At 41.2% G+C, this 18,429-nt stretch overlaps 2 pseudogenes across 1 annotated transcript; both read left to right on the top strand.

Moving 5' to 3' along the window:
* The first annotated feature begins 479 nt into the window (after nt 1–479).
* LOC104673968 lies at nt 480–2,866 on the top strand (annotated as a pseudogene).
* Nucleotides 920–1,421, top strand: LOC115899726 (annotated as a pseudogene). Its single transcript, XR_004059340.1, has one exon. The product of XR_004059340.1 is annotated as a 10 kDa heat shock protein, mitochondrial pseudogene (transcript).
* Nucleotides 2,867–18,429: the final 15,563 nt, after the last annotated feature.

Genomic DNA, 18,429 nt, shown 5'->3' with positions numbered 1-18,429 from the left:
CTCCAAACGCTCACATCTGTGCTGAGTGTGTCGTGATTATGATGTCAATTTTATTACAGGTTTATGAGGCCTTGAAACACTATCAGGACAAATGTGTGGCTTAAGGAACAATCATCTTTAGCCGAGAAAAAAAAAAAAGATATTTAGAAATGTTGCTAACTCATGTAATTGCCACACTGAGTTCAACATGCTTTATTCAACGATTAATTAGGAACATCTGCTCCCCAGAAGGGGATGGGCCATGGGGCAGACCAGGGGGCCCAGTGCTTGGGGCAGGGGGTACCCCTTGTGGGGCCGCTCATTTCTGTTTTAAGGTACACCAAGGGTTGGAAAAACCACACCAAGCAAAGAACTTGCATCAAGATCGAGACTGGAATCCATTAATGTAGGTGACAAAGCCCCGCAAGTCTGATCAGCGCCTGGTGAGAAGGCTTCTCCCCAAGACACGCGGAAGATGTGCCCTGAGGCATCCCCCGAGGATGGCGCAGGTCCTGAGGATCGTGGAGATCAAAGAATATGAGCCAAGAGGTACACATCACATGTTGGAGTTTGCCTTCCCCTATGTGACCACAGTTCTAGATGATGCGAAAATTTACTCAAGCCATGCTAAGAAAGCTACTGATGTGCAATTGCGATGCAGTGTGCGCCGACCAGCTTTTATACCTCTCTGCCCCAAGAGATTTTTATTAGATATTGCAAGGCAAAGAAATCAAACCCCTTCGCCATTGATCAAGCCCTATTCAAGTCCTAGATTGCCACCCAATAGATATTGCTTAACAGCTCCAAACTATATGTTGCAGGGAAAACCCCAAAACTAGGGTACAGCTACAGAGGCCACCTAGCTTGCAGCAGGAAGGAATTCGAGAGCAGGCCCTTAGAGTAAAATGAGAGCAAGTTTAATTAAGAAAGTAAAGGAGAGTCTCTCCTTGCGGCGCTACACAAGAGCAGAGTACGAGTCTGAGGCGGAGGGAGTCATGGCAGGACAAGCGTTTAGAAAGTTTCTTCCACTCTTTGACCGAGTATTGGTTGAAAGGAGTGCTGCTGAAACTGTAACCAAAGGAGGCATTATGCTTCCAGAAAAATCTCAAGGAAAAGTATTGCAAGCAACAGTAGTCGCTGTTGGATCGGGTTCTAAAGGAAAGGGTGGAGCGATTCAACCAGTTAGCGTGAAAGTTGGAGATAAAGTTCTTCTGCCAGAGTATGGAGGCACCAAAGTAGTTCTAGATGACAAGGATTATTTCCTATTTAGAGATGGTGACATTCTTGGAAAGTACGTAGACTGAAATAAGTCACTATTGAAATGGCATCAACATGAAGCTGCCCATTCCACTGAAGTTCTGAAATCTTTCATCATGTAAATAATTTCCATATTTCTCTTTTATAATAAACTAATGATAACTAATGACAAAAAAAAAAAAAAAGAAAGTAAAGGAATAAAGGAGTGGCTACTCCATAAGCAGAGCAGCCTGGAGTGTTGCAGGTTGGCTATTTTTATGGTTATTTCTTGATCATACGCTAAATAGAGGGTGGATTATTCATGAGTTTTACAAGAAGGCCCTGGGGATTTTCTGGAACTGAGGGTTCCTCCTCCTTTTAGACCAGAGAGGGCAATAACGTCCCCCGGTTGCCATAGCATTTGTAAACTGTCATGGCACTCAGGGGAGTGTCTTTCGGCAGCTAAATCATTATAATTATCCTATGATGAGAAGTGAGGATGACCAGAGGTCATCCACTAATGGATTTCAGTTGCAATCTTGATCCAGGTTATTTGCCTGGAGTGGTTTTTCCAACCCTGGTATACCAGGAAAGGAAACGCTGAGTGGCTCCCCATGGGGTGCCCTCTTGGTTTTGGTGGGTTTGGGCCGCCCTCTTTACTGCGTCTGTTTTATCAGTAGGGATCTTTGTGACCTCTATCTTGTGAAATCAGTCCTGTCAAACTCCTGTCTCATACATACAGGCTTAAGTCTTTACAGAAAAAGGTATCAACTTCTGAGGGAAGAATAACAGTCCCCATGATATCAGTGGGCCAGGGGAGGTCCTCAAATGCCGGTGGGCCCTGGACCCTGTTCTTGACACCATCTTGAGAATGAATTCAAGGATGAGTTGGAAAATGGTGAAAGTATGGAGATTTATTGCAAAGGGAAAAAGTACACACTTAAGAACAGGCATTGCGGGTGTACTCAAGATGTTCACACAGTGGGGTTTGCGGTTTCTCTGTAGGGGTTTCTTTAACCAAGGGATGGAATAGTTATGAAAATTCTTGGAAAAAGATGGAGATTTCTTGAACTGTGGTGCCACTCATTTTTACACCAATATGGGTGTTCCCAGAACTGTCACTGCGCTGGTGGGTGTGATTTAGTGTGTTAATGAGCATATAATGAGGTCCTAGGTGAAACCTAGGTCAAATCCGGTGCATTGGGTCTAGTTGGTCTTAGCCAGCTTGGTCCACACCCTGTTTTTCAGGAGTTCATCAGCCCATAGCCCCTACTCAAGGGAAACTTCTGTTTGGAGTTTTTATTCTCCTGTGAACACCCTGCATTATTTCTGTCTCACCCAGGTTAAATGTTGGTTCAGTTACTAGCCCACCAGGTACTCACACACTGGGCACACCACCCCCACAAACCATGTTTGTGGCAACTAGAGTAGGACTCAAATGTCCCTCACAAGGCAAAGGTTTACAGTGCAGATGTCTGCTTCACATTGCCCTGTGAAGCATTAATTCCTGTAACATCAGCAATTCAGAATGTTGTGGTTAATCCACCACGAATGGTCCAGAGACATTCTTATTACACTAATATGGTGTCATCACAAACTACCACCAATGAAAAGAAAACATGAAGATGATGATGATGATGATAATTTGTAATCTAGCTTTGATGTATGTAACATGTATACTTGATTTTGAATTCACTGTACTGAAATTAATCATGCATGCTAGATGCTTTCAAGTTGTGTTTTAGACAACTTAATATTTTATGAGTATAGTTACTATATTTTCAACTGAAATGTTAGATTTTCTTTAACAGGATAAGTAATGGTTTTTCATCAGCCTTTAAGTGTAAATAATAAAGTTGTCCTTCATCAATTTAAAAAAAACACATTTATAGAGCACCTACTTCTACCCTTCAAAGTCCAATCTTTCAGCATCCCTAAGCTTCCTTAGCCCATCTCAGGAGGAGGCAGGGGATGGGGGCTAAGGAAACTTAACCAAATCACTCCTCCTCTCCTAAGTCTTTACTTTCACTCCCCTCTAATAGTCATTTTTCTTCAACATCAAACAATAAGAATAATAGCAAACACTTATTATTTATTGTATGTCAGGTCTTGTTTCATGTATTAGCTCATTTAATCTTCAGAACTCTATGATGTAGGTTACTATGATTGTAAACTCCATTTTTCAAATGAGAAAACTGAGGCACAGAAAGGTTAAGTAATTTGCCTAAAGTCACAGGCTTTAGCAATTGGTAGAGCCTCAATTCGAAACCATGTTGCCCTTCGACTTCCTCTTTAACAAATGTGCTTAAAATCTCTTCCACATTACACATGTGTGCACACACACATATACCCCTCCACCTCTGGGGCCTTTCCATTTTTGGTCACCCTCTTTCAAGCATAGAAGCACAGTGTCTCAGCTCTCCTTCTCTCAACTCTTATTCTAATTTTCTTGTGCAGGCATTATATTATAGACCTCATCATCTTTTCTTTAAGGATCTATAGTGTTCTATACTTTTTATGAAGTCCTACATTTTTACAAGCCTATTTTCTACTCTTACTGGCTAATAAAATCCTGCCTAAAGCCAGAGCCTGAAAGCTTCATAATTAACCATTGCTAGTGAAAAGAAACTCCAGGGAGATCCACGCAGATGTAAAATGAGGCCAAAAGCATGCACGAGAGCAAAGGCCCTGGTGTAAAGCCTTACTCATAACCATCCTGTTCCCCATCTTGCAACCATAAAACTACCTCCAGAGATGAGCCGTAGAAACATCTGAACTTCACAAGTGCAGTGTTATCATTTGTGAAATGCAACCATGAACTCAAAATCTTGTATACTAGTCAGTTGTCATGGAAAACAGCTTGCAACCCAGATCATTATTTATTTCAGTGCATAAATGGCCTGGTTTCCTTGGTTTAGCAAAAGAGCCCACAACTCTGACATTTGGCTGCCTGAGCCCAAAGAAACATGGGCACTGTCATCTTTTTACGGCATAAACTCTAACTTCTGGTCTATGCAGGACCTCACCTTTTGATTTTCAAGGGCCTAGTTTGAAAATGAAAGAGAAAGTTAACTTTTTTTTCTCTCTTTTTTACTGCTATTGCATTCTAATTACTTCAAAGCTAAGTAAATTGCTGCCGATTGTGATATAGGAATTAAGAAGAAATTAAGCAGATAGTGAGGGTAAGGAAGTCTTCAGTAAGGTTTCCTTTTAATGAAAAGCAGCCCCCAAATCATCTTCTTTTCTAACAAAGAGCAGCCTGTAAAATCGATGTGCGGATATAGACATGCAAGCTTCCAGCCGTGAATGCCGTCAGCTGTGCCAGTAGGAAAAGGCTGCCTGGGGCGAGGCATGTCCAACATGGCGGTTCCATCTATCCCTTTCCCTGTCAACCATGTGCACAGTAAGGAGCAGGCAACCATCACTGGCCAAGTAGAAACCCCATTTGCATAATAAAAGATTAGGGTGGGTGGCCAGCTATGTAAATGTCCCACCTGGTCCAACCAATCTTGGGCCGTATGTAAATCAGACACTGCCTCAAGCCTGTCTATAAAACCCTGTGCACTCCACCATGGGACAGAAGTCCCACTGGGGTGCCCCTCTTTCTTGCAGGAGAGAGAGCTGTTCTCCTTTCTCTTTCTTTTGCCTATTAACTCTCTACTCCTAAAGCCACTTCTTGTGTGTCCACATGCTCGATTTCCTTGCGTAAAATGAGGAACCTCTGGTATTTACCCCAGACAACGACACCACTTCAATTGGTTAGGTGTGAACTTTTAGGAAAGAAGAGGAAAAATATGAAAACGTTAAGGTTTTATCTTGTTACATCTGTATATCCAACTAATCAACTTGACACATCCCTAGGGTGCTTCTCAGGTGTCCCAAAGCCATTAGATCCTCAGATGAGGCCATCGAGCAACAGACTTGGATTAACCTCGAAATGTTCAGCAAAGAAGCTAAATGCAAAAGAATACACTATTGCATAATGCTATTCATATAAAGCTCAAAACAGGCAAAACAAAGCCATAGTATTTAGGAGTGCATGCTTGACTGACAAAAACATTACAAGGTAACACCACCAAAGTGACTACCATCAAAATCAGGTTCATGATCACTTTGGAGGAAGAAAGTAGGAAGGATCAGGAGGAGAAAGAGAGGGGCTCCTGGGGTGTTGACATTCTAGCTCCCCACCTGGGTGATGCGACACAATAAATCATTGTGCTAGACATTTTGTTTTGGGTACTTTTCTGTAGTGTTAAGTCCACAGGGAAAGAGCTTTTTAAAAGCAAAGGGACATGTACTCCATAAATATATACACCTACTGTGTACCCCTAAAAAGTTAAAATTTTAAATTAAAAAAAAAGCAAAGGGAGAAGAAAAAAAATGTGATGGAAGGTGAGCCCAGGAAGGTCTGTCACCCACATACGGACACAGCAAAAGGGTTCTGTTTATGAATTTGATCTTGTCAATAAGATGTACCCAGTGCAATCTGGAAGGCAGAAATGAGATAGAATCCCCTTCCTGCCCCTTCTCCTGTTTCCCCTGGCAAGTACAGCTCGGTGGGGGCAGAGGGGGATTGCAGGGGTGGTTTGAGGGTTTCAGCAACCACATTCCAGTATCTAGTCACTTACTTCGTGGGTCTTGAAAGACACCTGCAGTGGCGGTGGTGGTCTCCCAATCCATAGATAACAGCTACGATGGGTGTCCTTGAATCTAACATGAACCCAGCACCCCCAGTCCCAGTCTCCTGCCTGGCAATGGGCAGGTGCATAGTGGAAAAACAGTTTTTCTCTATACTCACACTCAACACTTCTGTGGCCAGATGTGCACACTTTTTCCCATGCCAGCCACTTCTCCCACACCAGCTGGGTGTCATACAATTCAATTCAATTCTGACACAGAGCAGAATTACCACAGACCTCATAGGTTAAGGGCTCAGTCCCAAACACCAGCCCCCACTTCAGATGCCAATCACAAGTAGTAAGTCCCCAGGTCACCCACAACTTCTGTCTGATTTGGCTACAAACTGGAGCTTCCCATGAACCCCACCTGGGGTTCAACGGTTTGCTAGAGCAGCAAGCAGAACCCAGGAAGATAGTTTACTTACTATTGTCAGTTTATTACTGAGGATATTTCAGTCAGATGAAGAGGTACAGCATAGGGCAAGGTCTAGAAGGGTCCCCGCAGCATAGGTCCTCATAGAGTTAGAGTGTACTACCGTCCTGGCACGTGGATGCATTCACCAACCTGGAATCTCTCTGAACTCTATCTTTTAGGGATGTTAATGGAGGCTTCATCACAAAGGCATGACTGATTATTAACTCAATCGCTAGACCCTCTCCCCTCCCTGGAGAATGAGGGGTAGGGGTGAAAGTTCCAGGCTTCTGATCATGGCTTGGTCGTTCTGGTGACAAGCTCCCATTCAGCAGCCCAGCAAAAGTCACCTACAGATAGTATAACAGATGCTCCTATCACCCAGGTCATTCCAAGGGATGAGGAGCTCCGAGTCCAGACCCTGGCATCTGGGAGAGGTGCAGCTGCAGCTGTGGAGCAAGGTGGGTGCTTGTGGGGAAGAACCCTTTGCACAGCCACTTTGGGAGGGCTGGTCTCCACCAGCTTTGTTCATCCTCAATGGCTAAAGGTTTCTATTTGCAGTTTTCTGACTTTTCCTACCTCCCAATAAGAAGTGAAATTAGCTGGTTCTGGGAACATGGGCCTTGAAAAACAAGAAGTGCTTTGGAAAATGTGCTGGGATCCGAGTCGCCTGTAATTGATGAGTTCCTGCCTCCATTGTGGTCCAGTGAACTGGGAAGATGTGGCAGGGAACTCAAACCCTCCCTAAGGGAAGACGCCTACTTAATGCCTAAGGAAGATGAGTTTTCCATCCTCTGTGATTGTGTAAGATTTCTGGGCTGACCCTGACATCTGGCCACAATCTCAGTACCCAGTCATTGTTTTTGTTCCACAATATTCTTTGCTTCTTAATTCCATCAGAAAAAAAAATTGTCTTGATTCTCAACATGTTAGGGTGAATCAATACGGTGATTAATAGGAAATAATTTTTGGTGGTTTATATTTTAAGTACTAAGTATCCACCTAGAATATAAAGGGTGGCCAGGAACTTAGAGGGAATGTAAATCCTCCTGCACACTGGATGCTGTTTGAAATTATCCTGCCACTAAGGCAACAGCAGCATAAACATACTGGGTGAAGAAAAATAAGCCGGATGTTCTCAGGACATCTGAAAATCATTGGTTCAGACCCTTTCCTTAAGGAAGATAGTTAAATGGAGAAGTTGGTCACTTTAGAACCCATGAAGCTGAGGCATGAGAACAAGCCCAGAGCTTTTTCGGCAACATGACACACTGTTTGTTTTTTGTTTGTTTTTAATTAAAAAAAATAATTGGCCAGGCAGAGTGGCTCATGCCTGTAATCCCAGCAGTTTGGGAGGGTGGCTGGGAGGATTACTTAAGGCCAGGAATTAGAGATGAGCCTAGGCAACACAGCCAGACCCTGTCTCTCCAAAAAAAAAAAAAAAAAAAGGAGAAAAATTAGAAAAAACAATTAGCTGAGCATGGTGACTCATGCCTGCAGTCCCAGAGCCTTGGTAGGCCAAGGCAGGAGGATTGCTTGAGGCCAGGAGTTCAAGATCAGCCTGGGCAACATGGTGAGACCCTGTCTCTACAAAAAAATAAAATAGCCAGGCATGATGGCGTATGCCTGTAGCCCCAGCTGCTTGGAAGGCTGAGGTGGGAGGACTGTTTGAGCCAGGGAGTTTGAGGCTACCGTGAGCTATGACTGTACCATTGCACTTCAGCTTGGGTGATAGAATGAGACCCTGTGAAAAACAAAAAAGCAAACCAAAAGAAACCTGTTCCTCAGGCACAACGAAGGGGTAGGTGGATATCAGAAGGGAAAGGCCTCCTAAGGCCTTAATACCTATGCCCCTTCATGCACCTACTAATATTCTCAGCATACATTTAGCAGCCCTCAATCAGAGAACAATCCCAAGCTAGGCATATAGCTCATTAAATGACTGCTATGGTGAATGAGACTTCATGTTTGTTTTTTTAAATTGTAAGCCTGAACTAGGAGGACTTTGATGAGTCTCTTCCCTGTGTGTGGGAAGAGAGATTGCATTTTAAGGGATGCTCATGAAAACTTCAAAAGTGGGAAAACTCATTCAATTCCCTCCCTCATTATCTTATTTATTTCTTGAAAAAATGAACCTGGGCCAAGTGCTGGATGTTAAAAAAAAATGAAAAGATTAAGAAAAAATAAAAACACAACCCTGCTTTCAGGGAGCATTCAGACTACTTAGCAAATAGAGGTAATACAATGTGTCAAAGAGATAATGGATGATAGTGAGCCTGACTGTGCTGGGGGTGTCCTGCAAGATTTCATTGACTTGGGTCTTGAAGTATGACAAGTTTGCATGATGATCCTGATTCATGGGCACAAGGGTAGGGCAGGGCTCACCAGGCAAGAGGATAGGATGGGTAGAGACATAACAAAAGATGCATAATCTTTGAACAATAAAGAGCAAGGAAAGCTGGGTGTGGTGGCTCACTGCTGTAATCTGAGCCCTTTGAGAAGCTGAAAGGGGAGGATCACTTGAGCTCAGAAGTTCAAGATCAGCCTGGCCAACATGGGGAGACCCCATCTCTATAAAAAATATTTAAGAAATTAGGTGGGTACGGGGGCACATACCCTTAGTCCCAGCTACTCCTCAGGAGGCTGAGGTAGGAGAATCACTTGGGCTGAGGAGGTTGAGGCTGCAGAGAGCCGTGACCATGCCACTGCACTCCAGCCTGGGTTGCAGAGCAAGATCCTCTCTCAAGGAAAACAATAATAATAATAAGGCAAGAAAAAGTAATTGGGGAAATAGAAAGAGGCCAGACTGTGGCCTTTTCTGGTGTAGAAATTTGAACTTTGTTTTGTAGGTCTTAGGGAGTCACAGTAGGATTTAAAGCAGGACAGTGACGTGATCAGAATCATGTGTTAGATGGAGAAATCTCCCTGTAATTATTGGAGGGAGCAGGTAATGGGAAATAGTGATAATCCAGGTGACAGATCAAGAAGGATGACACTGGCCAGTCACAGTGGACTGTAAAGAACAAAACCAATTCTACCCCAGCATTTATGGGGTAAAATCAATTGCAGAGCTTGTGAAGTCGTTAGAAGCCTCTTGCCAAAACAAAAGTTTGGTCCCTCAAGAAGAGTACTGCAACACGGTCAAAAGAGAAAGGCCAAAGAGGCTTTCCTAGATATTGCTCCTCTGTGTCAGAAATAGGCAGAGAACCAAAAAGAGAGGAAGCTAGGAAGAGTATTTACCAACCTATACCGTGCCTCTGAGTTCACATTGTGGTTAGGCTAAAACTCTAAGAGAATAATAGAATATAGTTGAAAATTCCAGGTTGGATCAAGACTTAAGGCATATCCTTTTGCAAAAAAAAAAATAGCATTAAAAAATACTATTTTGGGCCAGGTGCAGTGGCTCACACCTGTAATCCCAGCACTTTGGGAGGCCGAGGCGGGCAGATCATGTGGTCAGGAGATGGAGACCATCCTGGCTAACATGGTGAAACCCCATCTCTACTAAAAATACAAAAAATTAGCTGGGCGTAGTGGCATGTGCCTATAGTCCCAGCTACTCAGGAGGCTGAGGCAGGAGAATTGTTTGAACCTGGGAGGCGGAGGTTGCAGTGAGCCAAGATCACGACATTGCACTCCAGCCTGGGCAACAAGAGCAAGACTCCATTAAAAAAAAAAAAAAAAAAAAAAAATATATATATATATATATATATATATATATATACTTTGAAAAATGTAATATATTTAATTTGTATTGAGTCAAAATTCACATGCAATGAAATGCATAGATTTTACGTGTATAATTGATAAGTACACACACAATACATTACTGTGTACACTACTCTTTTGTATGTGATTGGAAATAGTTTCTCCCAGTCTGTAGCTTGCCTTTTGATTTTCTTGACATCTTTTGATGAACAGAAGACTTTTTTTTTTTGAGACAGAGTCTCGCTCTGTCACCCAGGCTGGAGTCTGGAGTGCAGTGGCACGATCTCAGCTCACTCCAACCTCCTGGGTTCATGCGATTCTCTTGCCTCAGCCTCCTGAGTAGCCGGGATTACAGGCATGTGCCACCACGCCTGGCTAATTTTTATAATTTTAGTAGAGACGGGGTTTTGCTATGTTGGCTAGGCTGATCTTGAACTCCTGACCTCAGGTGATCCACCTGCCTTGCCCTCCCAAAGTGCTGGGCCACTGCGCTAAAAGAATATTTAATTTTAATGAAATCCAACTTAACATTTTTAATGGTTAGTTTCTTTTTTTAACACTTTATTTTCTTAGAGCAGTTTTAAGTTTACAGCAAGATTGAGCAGAAAAGATGGTATTTCCATACACTTTCTGCCCTCCACATGCACAGCCTTCCCCATTATCAACATCCCCCACCAGAGTGGTGCATTTGTTATAACTGATAAACCTACATTGATATATTAGTATTACCCAAAGTCTATAGTTTACCTTAGGGTTCACTCTTGGTGTTGTACATTGCGTGCATTTGGATAAATGTATAATAGCATGTATTCCACATTATGGTATCACCCAGAGTAGTTTCACTGCTCTAAAAATCCTCTGTGCTCCACCCATTCATCTCTCTCTCCCCAGCCTGGCAACTACTGACCTTTTTACTGTCTCCATAGTTTTCCCTTTTCCAGAGTGTCATATAGTTGCAGTCATATAGTACATAGCCTTTTCAGATTGGCCTTTTTCACTTAGTGCTATATATTTAAGGTTCTTCCATGTCTTTCCAAGGCTCAATAACGAATTTCTTTTTAGCACTGGGTTATAGTCCATTGTCTGGATGTAACATTCACCTACTGAAGGACATCTTAGTTGCTTTCAAGTTTTGGTAGTTATGAATGAATAAAGCTGCTATAAACATTCATGTGTAGATTTGTGTGTTGACATAAGTTTTCAACTCTTTCGGGTAAATACCAAGGATCTAAAAGGTTAGTGTTATACCCAATGTTATCTAAGTTTTCTCCTGAGTTATCTTCTATGAGTTTCAGTTTTACATCTTACATTTAGGTTTGTGATCCATTTTGAGATAATTTTTGTGAAGGATGTAAGGCCTGTGTCTAGATTCATATTTTTTTGCATATGAGTGTCCAGTTATTCCAGCACCACTTACTGAAAAGACTGTCCTTACTCCATTGTATCACCTTTGCTCCTTTGGAAAAAATCAGTTGACTATATCTGTGTGGTTCTACATCTGGGCTCTCTATTTTGTTCCATTGATCAATTTGTCTAATATTTCACCAGTATCACACTGTCTTGATTATTGTAGCTTTATAGTAAGTATCAAAGTTAGGTGGTGTTGGCCAGGCATGCTGGCTCACTCCTGTAATCCCAGCACTTTGGGAGGCTGAGGCAGGCAGATCACCTGAGGTCAGGAGTTCAAGACCAGGCTGGCCAACATGGCGAAACCCCCTCTCTACTAAAAATATAAAAATTAGCTGGGTGTGGTGGCACGTGCCAGTAGTTCCAGCTACTCAGGAGGCTGAGGCAGGAGAATTGCTTGAACCCAGGAGTTGATGGTTGCAGTGAGCCGAAATTGCGCCACTGCATGTCAGCCTGGGTGACAGAGTGAGACTCTGTCTCAAAAAAAAAAAAAAAAAGTTAGGTATTGTCAGTCCTCCAACTTTGTTCTTTTCATCTATTGTGTTGACTGTTCTGGTTTTTTGCCTCTCCATGTAAATTTTAGAATAAGTTTGTCGAGATCTACAATATAACTTGCTAAAATTGTGATTGAGATTGTACTTAATTTATAATTGGGAAGAACTGACATCTTGACAATATTGAGTCTTCCTTTCCATGAACATGGAATATCTCTCCATTTATTTAGTTCTTTGATTTATTTCATCTGTGTTGTAGTTTTCCCCGTATAGATTTTGTATATATTTTTTATACTTACACAGAATTTATTTCATTTGGGAGAGTGCTACTGTAAACGATACTGTGTTTTTAACTTCAAATTCCACTTGTTCATTGTTGGTATATATGAAAGCAATTGATTTTTGTATATTAACTTGATTTTAAATTGTAATTTTTTTGTATATTAACTTGATTGTAAATCGATTTTGTATATTAACTTTGTATCTTGCAAATCTTACTATTTCTGGTTCCAGGAGTTTGGTTTTTTTTTTTCTTTTGAGACGCAGTTTCACTCTTTTTGCCCAGGCTGGAGTGCAATCTCAGCTCACTGCAACTGCCACCTCCCGGGTTCAAGTAATTCTCCTGCCTCAGCCTCCCGCCACCATGCCTGGCTAATTTTGTATTTTTAGTAGAGACAGAGTTTCTCCATGTTGGCCAGGCTGGTCTTGAACTCCTGACCTCAGGCAATCCACCCACCTCGGCCTCCCAAAGTGCTGGGATTACAGGTGTGAGCCACCATGCCCAGCATTTTTTTTTTTTTTTAAGATTTTTACAGATTTTCTACATAGACAACTATGTCATCTGTGACCAAAGATAGTTTTATCCTTATTATTTTCTTCCTTCTATTTGTTTTGGATTTAATTTGCTTCCCCTCCCTCTGCCATCAGCTTCTTACAGTGGAGATTTGGAAAATTGATTTAAACCTCTTTTCTTTTATAATATGAGCATTTAAAGCGATAGATTCCTTTGAAGTATTGCTTTAGCGGCAGTACACAAATTTTGGCATATTGCATTTTCATCTAGTTCAAATTATTTTCTAATTTCTCGTGATTTTTTGATGCAGTTACTTATAAATATAATTTTAAAATTAATATTTTTAATTGACATCATAATTGTATACATTTATGGAATACAAAGTGATGTTTTGATATATGTATGTATACAACATGGAATATATTAATAAACATACGCAGCACCTCATTTACTTATCGTTTTTTGTGACGAAACATCTGAAGTTTACTCTTTTAAAGGGTACTATACATTAATATTGACTACAGTCACCCTGCTGTGCAATATATCTCAAAATGTATTTCTCTTGTCTAACTGAAACTTTATACCTTTTGGCCAACAACTTCCCATTCCTTCTCTCCCACCCCCACCCTCTCAGCCTCTCATAACCATCATTCTACTCTCTATTTCTAGGAGTTCAACTTTTTTAGCTTCAATATGTAAGTGACATCATGCAGTATTAGTCTTTTTTCACCTGGCTTATCTCATTTAGCATAACCTCTTCCAGGTTCATCCATATTGCTGCAAATGACAGGATTTCCTTCTTTTCTATGGCTGAATGGTATTCAATTGTGTATATATTTCCACCTTTTCTTTATCCGTTCATTCATCAGTGGACACTTAGGTTGATTCCATATCTTGGCTATTATGAATAATGCTGCAATCAACATTGGAGTGCAGATATCGCCTCATTGACTTTAATTCCTTTGGATACATACTCAAAGTAGGTTTGTTAGAACGTAAGTATAATTTTTAATTTCCAAATGTTTGAGGGCATTTTTTCAGTATCTTAGAATTAATGATTTATAATTTAATCTCATTTGGCCAGAGTTCATACTATCAGGCTTGGAGTCATGCTTTGCTAGGGCAGGCCTGTTTGGTTCTGAGCATTGCCCCTATTCTTGGTCATTGCTATTTTCCTAAAAATATCTGGAAAATGGAGTTCAGGAAGGGTGCATATGTATATTAGGGTGATAGAGGAAAGCAATAACTCCTTCTCTTCCTTGTGGGAAGTTTCAATAGATAATACCTAAAACTAAAAAATCAGTATATAACCATAGGAGATGAAATAGATAAGGTACTTGATGTATCTGAATGCTTGAATGAAGATTTAGATAATGGTAAAGCATTTCGGGTTGAATTAAGTAAGTCTGCAGAAAATGAAACAAAATTTGACAACTATTAACTCAATGGTGAGTAAAAGAATGTGCAAGAAATGAAAAGTAATTATATTCACTACATAGTTCACCTGTGAATAGTATTGACAATATAAAGAAGTTGAACAAATATACAGTGAATACTTTTTTAATATATTTCACCTGGATTCATGAACTAAACAATAGATGGTAGTACACTTTTTATCATCAAGGTGTACAGAATGTCTGGTTATCTGTCTTTTTATATTAGTAGTTATTGATGCTTAAATTCTAGATCCATTAATTTATTGAAGGCTACAAAATGATGATATGTTAATTCTGTCAATTCCATTTTGTTGATTTGTTTCCTTTCCACTACTATTTTGTGACACAGTTATACCATTTATATACTTTTATTTTTTTGAGACAGGGTCTCACTCTGTCACTTAGGCTAGAGTGCAGTGGCATGATCCTGGCTCACTGCAGCCTCCATCTCCTGGGTTCAAGCGATCCTTGTGCCTCAGCATCTGGAGTATCTGTGATTACAGGCTCCCGCCACCACACTTACCTAACGCTTCAATTTTTTTCCTTGTATTTACTAGTTTTCAAAATAATGAATTAGTTCCAAATCATCCCCTAACGGAGATCACTTAGATTTTAAAAACTACATCATTTTGAATATATGGATTTCAATAGATTTACTGGATTTTAATTCATTGCAATTCTTATCCTCACTGACATTCACTGTAACATCTTTGGCCATGGGAACCTTTCCAAGCTGGCCCCTGATCTTGTTCACATGGCCTTCATAGTTTTTCATAGCTTCTTTTTTAACTCATATGACAACATGTTCCAGGCTCATCACTGCAGACTTTTTCACTGCAGACTTGGTATCAGCCATTTCTTCAAGAAGCCCTCATGTCTTTCTTTTGAAAGTAGAAAGTAGTATTTCAAGAACATAATCTGAGTGCTAGGGATAATCATTTCTTCAGGTGTTGTCACTGTTTCTAGGCCTGTTTCTTCAATTGAATTTTAACCAACTGCCTAGTTTTAACCACATGTTCATCTCCACTTCCAAAAGTAGCTCCTGCCACTGAGTCCTAAGCTTTTTGGGAATCCTGTGGCCTTCCTGCTTCCTGCTTAACACTCAGCCTTTTCGTGTCTGCTAAGTCATTCACTGTTGTGCGTCAGCTTTCCAGTTTCAAAAAAGCTGTTGGGCCGGGCACGGTGGCTCATGCCTGTGATCCCAGCACTTTGAGAGGCTGAGGCGAGAAACTCAGTTGAGCCCAGAAGTTTGAAACAAGCCTGGGTAACATAACACGACTCCCTCTCTACAAAAAATTTAAAAATCAGCCAGGACTGGAGTTACATGCCTGTAGTCCCAGCTACTCAAGAGGCTGAGGTGGGAGGATTGCTTGAGTCTGGGAGGTTGAGTTGGCAGTGAGCTATGATCGCACCACTGCACTCCAGCCTGGGCAGCAGAACGAGACCTGGTCTCTAAAAAGAAAAAAAAAGAAGTTTACTTTTATTTATACTTCTGATAGCCCATTGTTGTAGGTTTATGTCCAAAAGAGACAAAATGGTTTTATTCTTGTTTTACTAAGAATGTCTTAGAAGGGAGTGAAAGAAGGTATTTATGTCCAATCTACCATTTTTAGCTTTGAAAGTCTCTCATTTATCTTTGTATTCTTGGTATACTTACAGGTTTTGTTAGTCCATAGTAAATATTTTTGAAATATAAAGAGAGAATATATCAAGAGTTACCCTCTCTTGGCCTTGCTTGTGACAAGATGGATCAGACCAGGAGATGCTGGGATAAGTTGTTCTAAGACACGTTTCTTTTCACTTCTGACTTCGCCTTGCATATTCCCTGGCAATCACTTTGTCACTTAGGTCTGAGATTCCAAGGCTATGCTCCCATGAAGATCTCTAGATTCAGCAGATGTCTGGCTTATCTGGGCTTTCTGACTCCGTTCTTGGTTATTAACCTTGCTACGGACTGACTAGTTGCCAAAACTACACCCAGAGTTCTGGTTCCCAGGTGAAGTTACCAGTCAGGTGTCAGCTGCAACTGAAACCCTCACAGCTGATCCAGCTCTGAACGTGCTGACTGCTGAGGCCAGTGGGTCTTCTCAAACAGGAAGAAAATCTTAGGAAATGACCATTTCCATCCGTCTGTGAATATCAGACACAGAATATCAACAACACGGATCTCCTTTTGGCTTGACGGAATCTGACCTCTACTCCCCACTCTAAAGTCCAGGGGAGAAGACTTTGCCAGAATTATAATGTATCAAAACATGTTCTATTCTAAAGGGAAAAGGGATGTTGACAGTATTTGTTTGGAAAACATTTTGCTTTGCATCACTGATTCTTCATATTCCAAATAATTCATGAGGTGAGTGAGTTACTTGATTTTTCTTGTAAAGGGAGAAAAATAAAAACTCTTATAGTTCTCTAGAGGAGCAGCGTAAATTAAAAATGGAAAACGAGGCAGTAGTGATACATTCCATTTACCTTCAGCAAACACTGCACAGGGGACGCCCTGGCTGCAGAATCCGCAATGCCAGAAATCAGTGCTGACTCTTTTTTCAGATGTGACATATTTTCCACAGAACTTGATTCTCATCTTTGCTATGACTGCCTGTGGCCACTCAGTTACTGGAAACCTACCATGCCAGTTCTTTGCTAAGTGGCTTTGGCAAGGTCTTTGCTAGCATTTAATCACAGTGAGAAAACTCCAGAGACTTTATTAGCCGTATAAAGAATTATAGAGATATTAGCTTAAGTTGGATGAAGTCCAGAGCAGCTGTACTGCTCTTCAAGTGCCCGAGAACTTCTAAGAGATATATTATGCTAACAGAAAAGTATCCTGGGATTTTAACCCTAAATTATGTTAATACTGAACATAGGTATTCCTTATTTTACAAAGTAGCTATATTCCTGAAAACTGTTGTGTAAATCCGACTTCTAATACCCAATCCTACTTCCCCGTTCATATATTTTGAAAGTGCTTAATCTTCATTTATGGCTAAATATCAATGTATGTGTATATATATACTTTTTTGTTTTTAAAATTTTTTTAGAGATAATTTCTTGCTCTGTCACCCAGTCTGAAGTGCAGTGGTATGATTGTAGCTCCCTGCAGCCTTGAACTCCTGGGCTCAAGCAATCTTCCCACCTCAGCTTCTCAAGTAGCTAGGACTACAAGTATGTACCACCATGCCCAGCTTGCCCAGCTAATTTTTAAAATTTTTTTGTAGAGACAGGGTCTCCCTATGTTGCCCAGGCTGGTCTCAAACTCCCAGGCTTAAGTGATCCTCCCACTTTGACCTCCCAAAGTGCTGGGATTATAGGTGTGAGCCATTGCACCCAACCTCAATGTATGTACTTTTTTTTTTTTTTGAGACAGGGTCTGTCTCACTTCCCTAGGTTGGAGTGCAGTGACAATGATTACGGCTCACTGCGGCCTTAACCACCCAGGCTCAAACAATTCTTCTTCCTCAGCCTCCAAAGCGGCTAGGGCTTCAGGCACACAACACCATGCCAGGCATATATGTTGTAGAGACAGGGTTTCGCCATGTTGCCCAGACTGATCTCAGACTCCTCGGCCCAAGTTATCTGCCCTCGTCAGCCTCCCAAAGTGTTGAGATTACAGGAATGAGCCACCACACCCGGCTAATTCAATGTACATACCTTTACTTCTCCAAGTTTCTTTGACAAGTACTTAAATATAAAAAGAGTAAATATACTAGTATAGCTATCTATTTAAAGGAACGTTTATTAAATATTTTGGTAATAAGTATTTGCTTATTATTTTTATTTTTATATATTGATAGAAATTAAGTCTCAGCTTCATCCAAAATGTGCAGTCTGGCTCACTTAACCTGGCTTAATCTTCCAAAATATATTTGCTTGTAATTCATAGATGCTGCCACTAGGTGGTGGTGGTGCTTTGGCCACGGGATGAGATTCATATGCTCTTTCAAAATAATGTATAGGGCCTGGTGTGGCGGCTCATGCATGTAATCCCAGCACTTTGGGAGGCCGAGGTGGGTGGATCACCTGAGATCAGGAGTTCAAGACCAGCCTGGCCAACATGGTGAAACCCTGTCTCTATTAAAAATACAAAATTAGCCGGGCGTGGTGGGTGCGTGCCTGTAATCCCAGCTACTCGAGAGGCTGAGGCAGGAGAATTGCTTGAACGTGGGAGGTGGAGGTTGCAGTGAGCCAAGGGTGCCACTGCACTCCAGCCTGGGCGACAAGAGTGAAAACTCCGTCTAAAAAAAAAATCATATCTAAAAATACTTCACTGTTGAAATAAGTACAA

This window comes from Rhinopithecus roxellana, chromosome 9, assembly GCF_007565055.1.
Source record: "Rhinopithecus roxellana isolate Shanxi Qingling chromosome 9, ASM756505v1, whole genome shotgun sequence".
Lineage (NCBI taxonomy): Eukaryota > Metazoa > Chordata > Mammalia > Primates > Cercopithecidae > Rhinopithecus > Rhinopithecus roxellana.
Note: the sequence above shows the minus strand (reverse complement) of the source record. Positions and strands in the feature narration are given on the sequence as shown.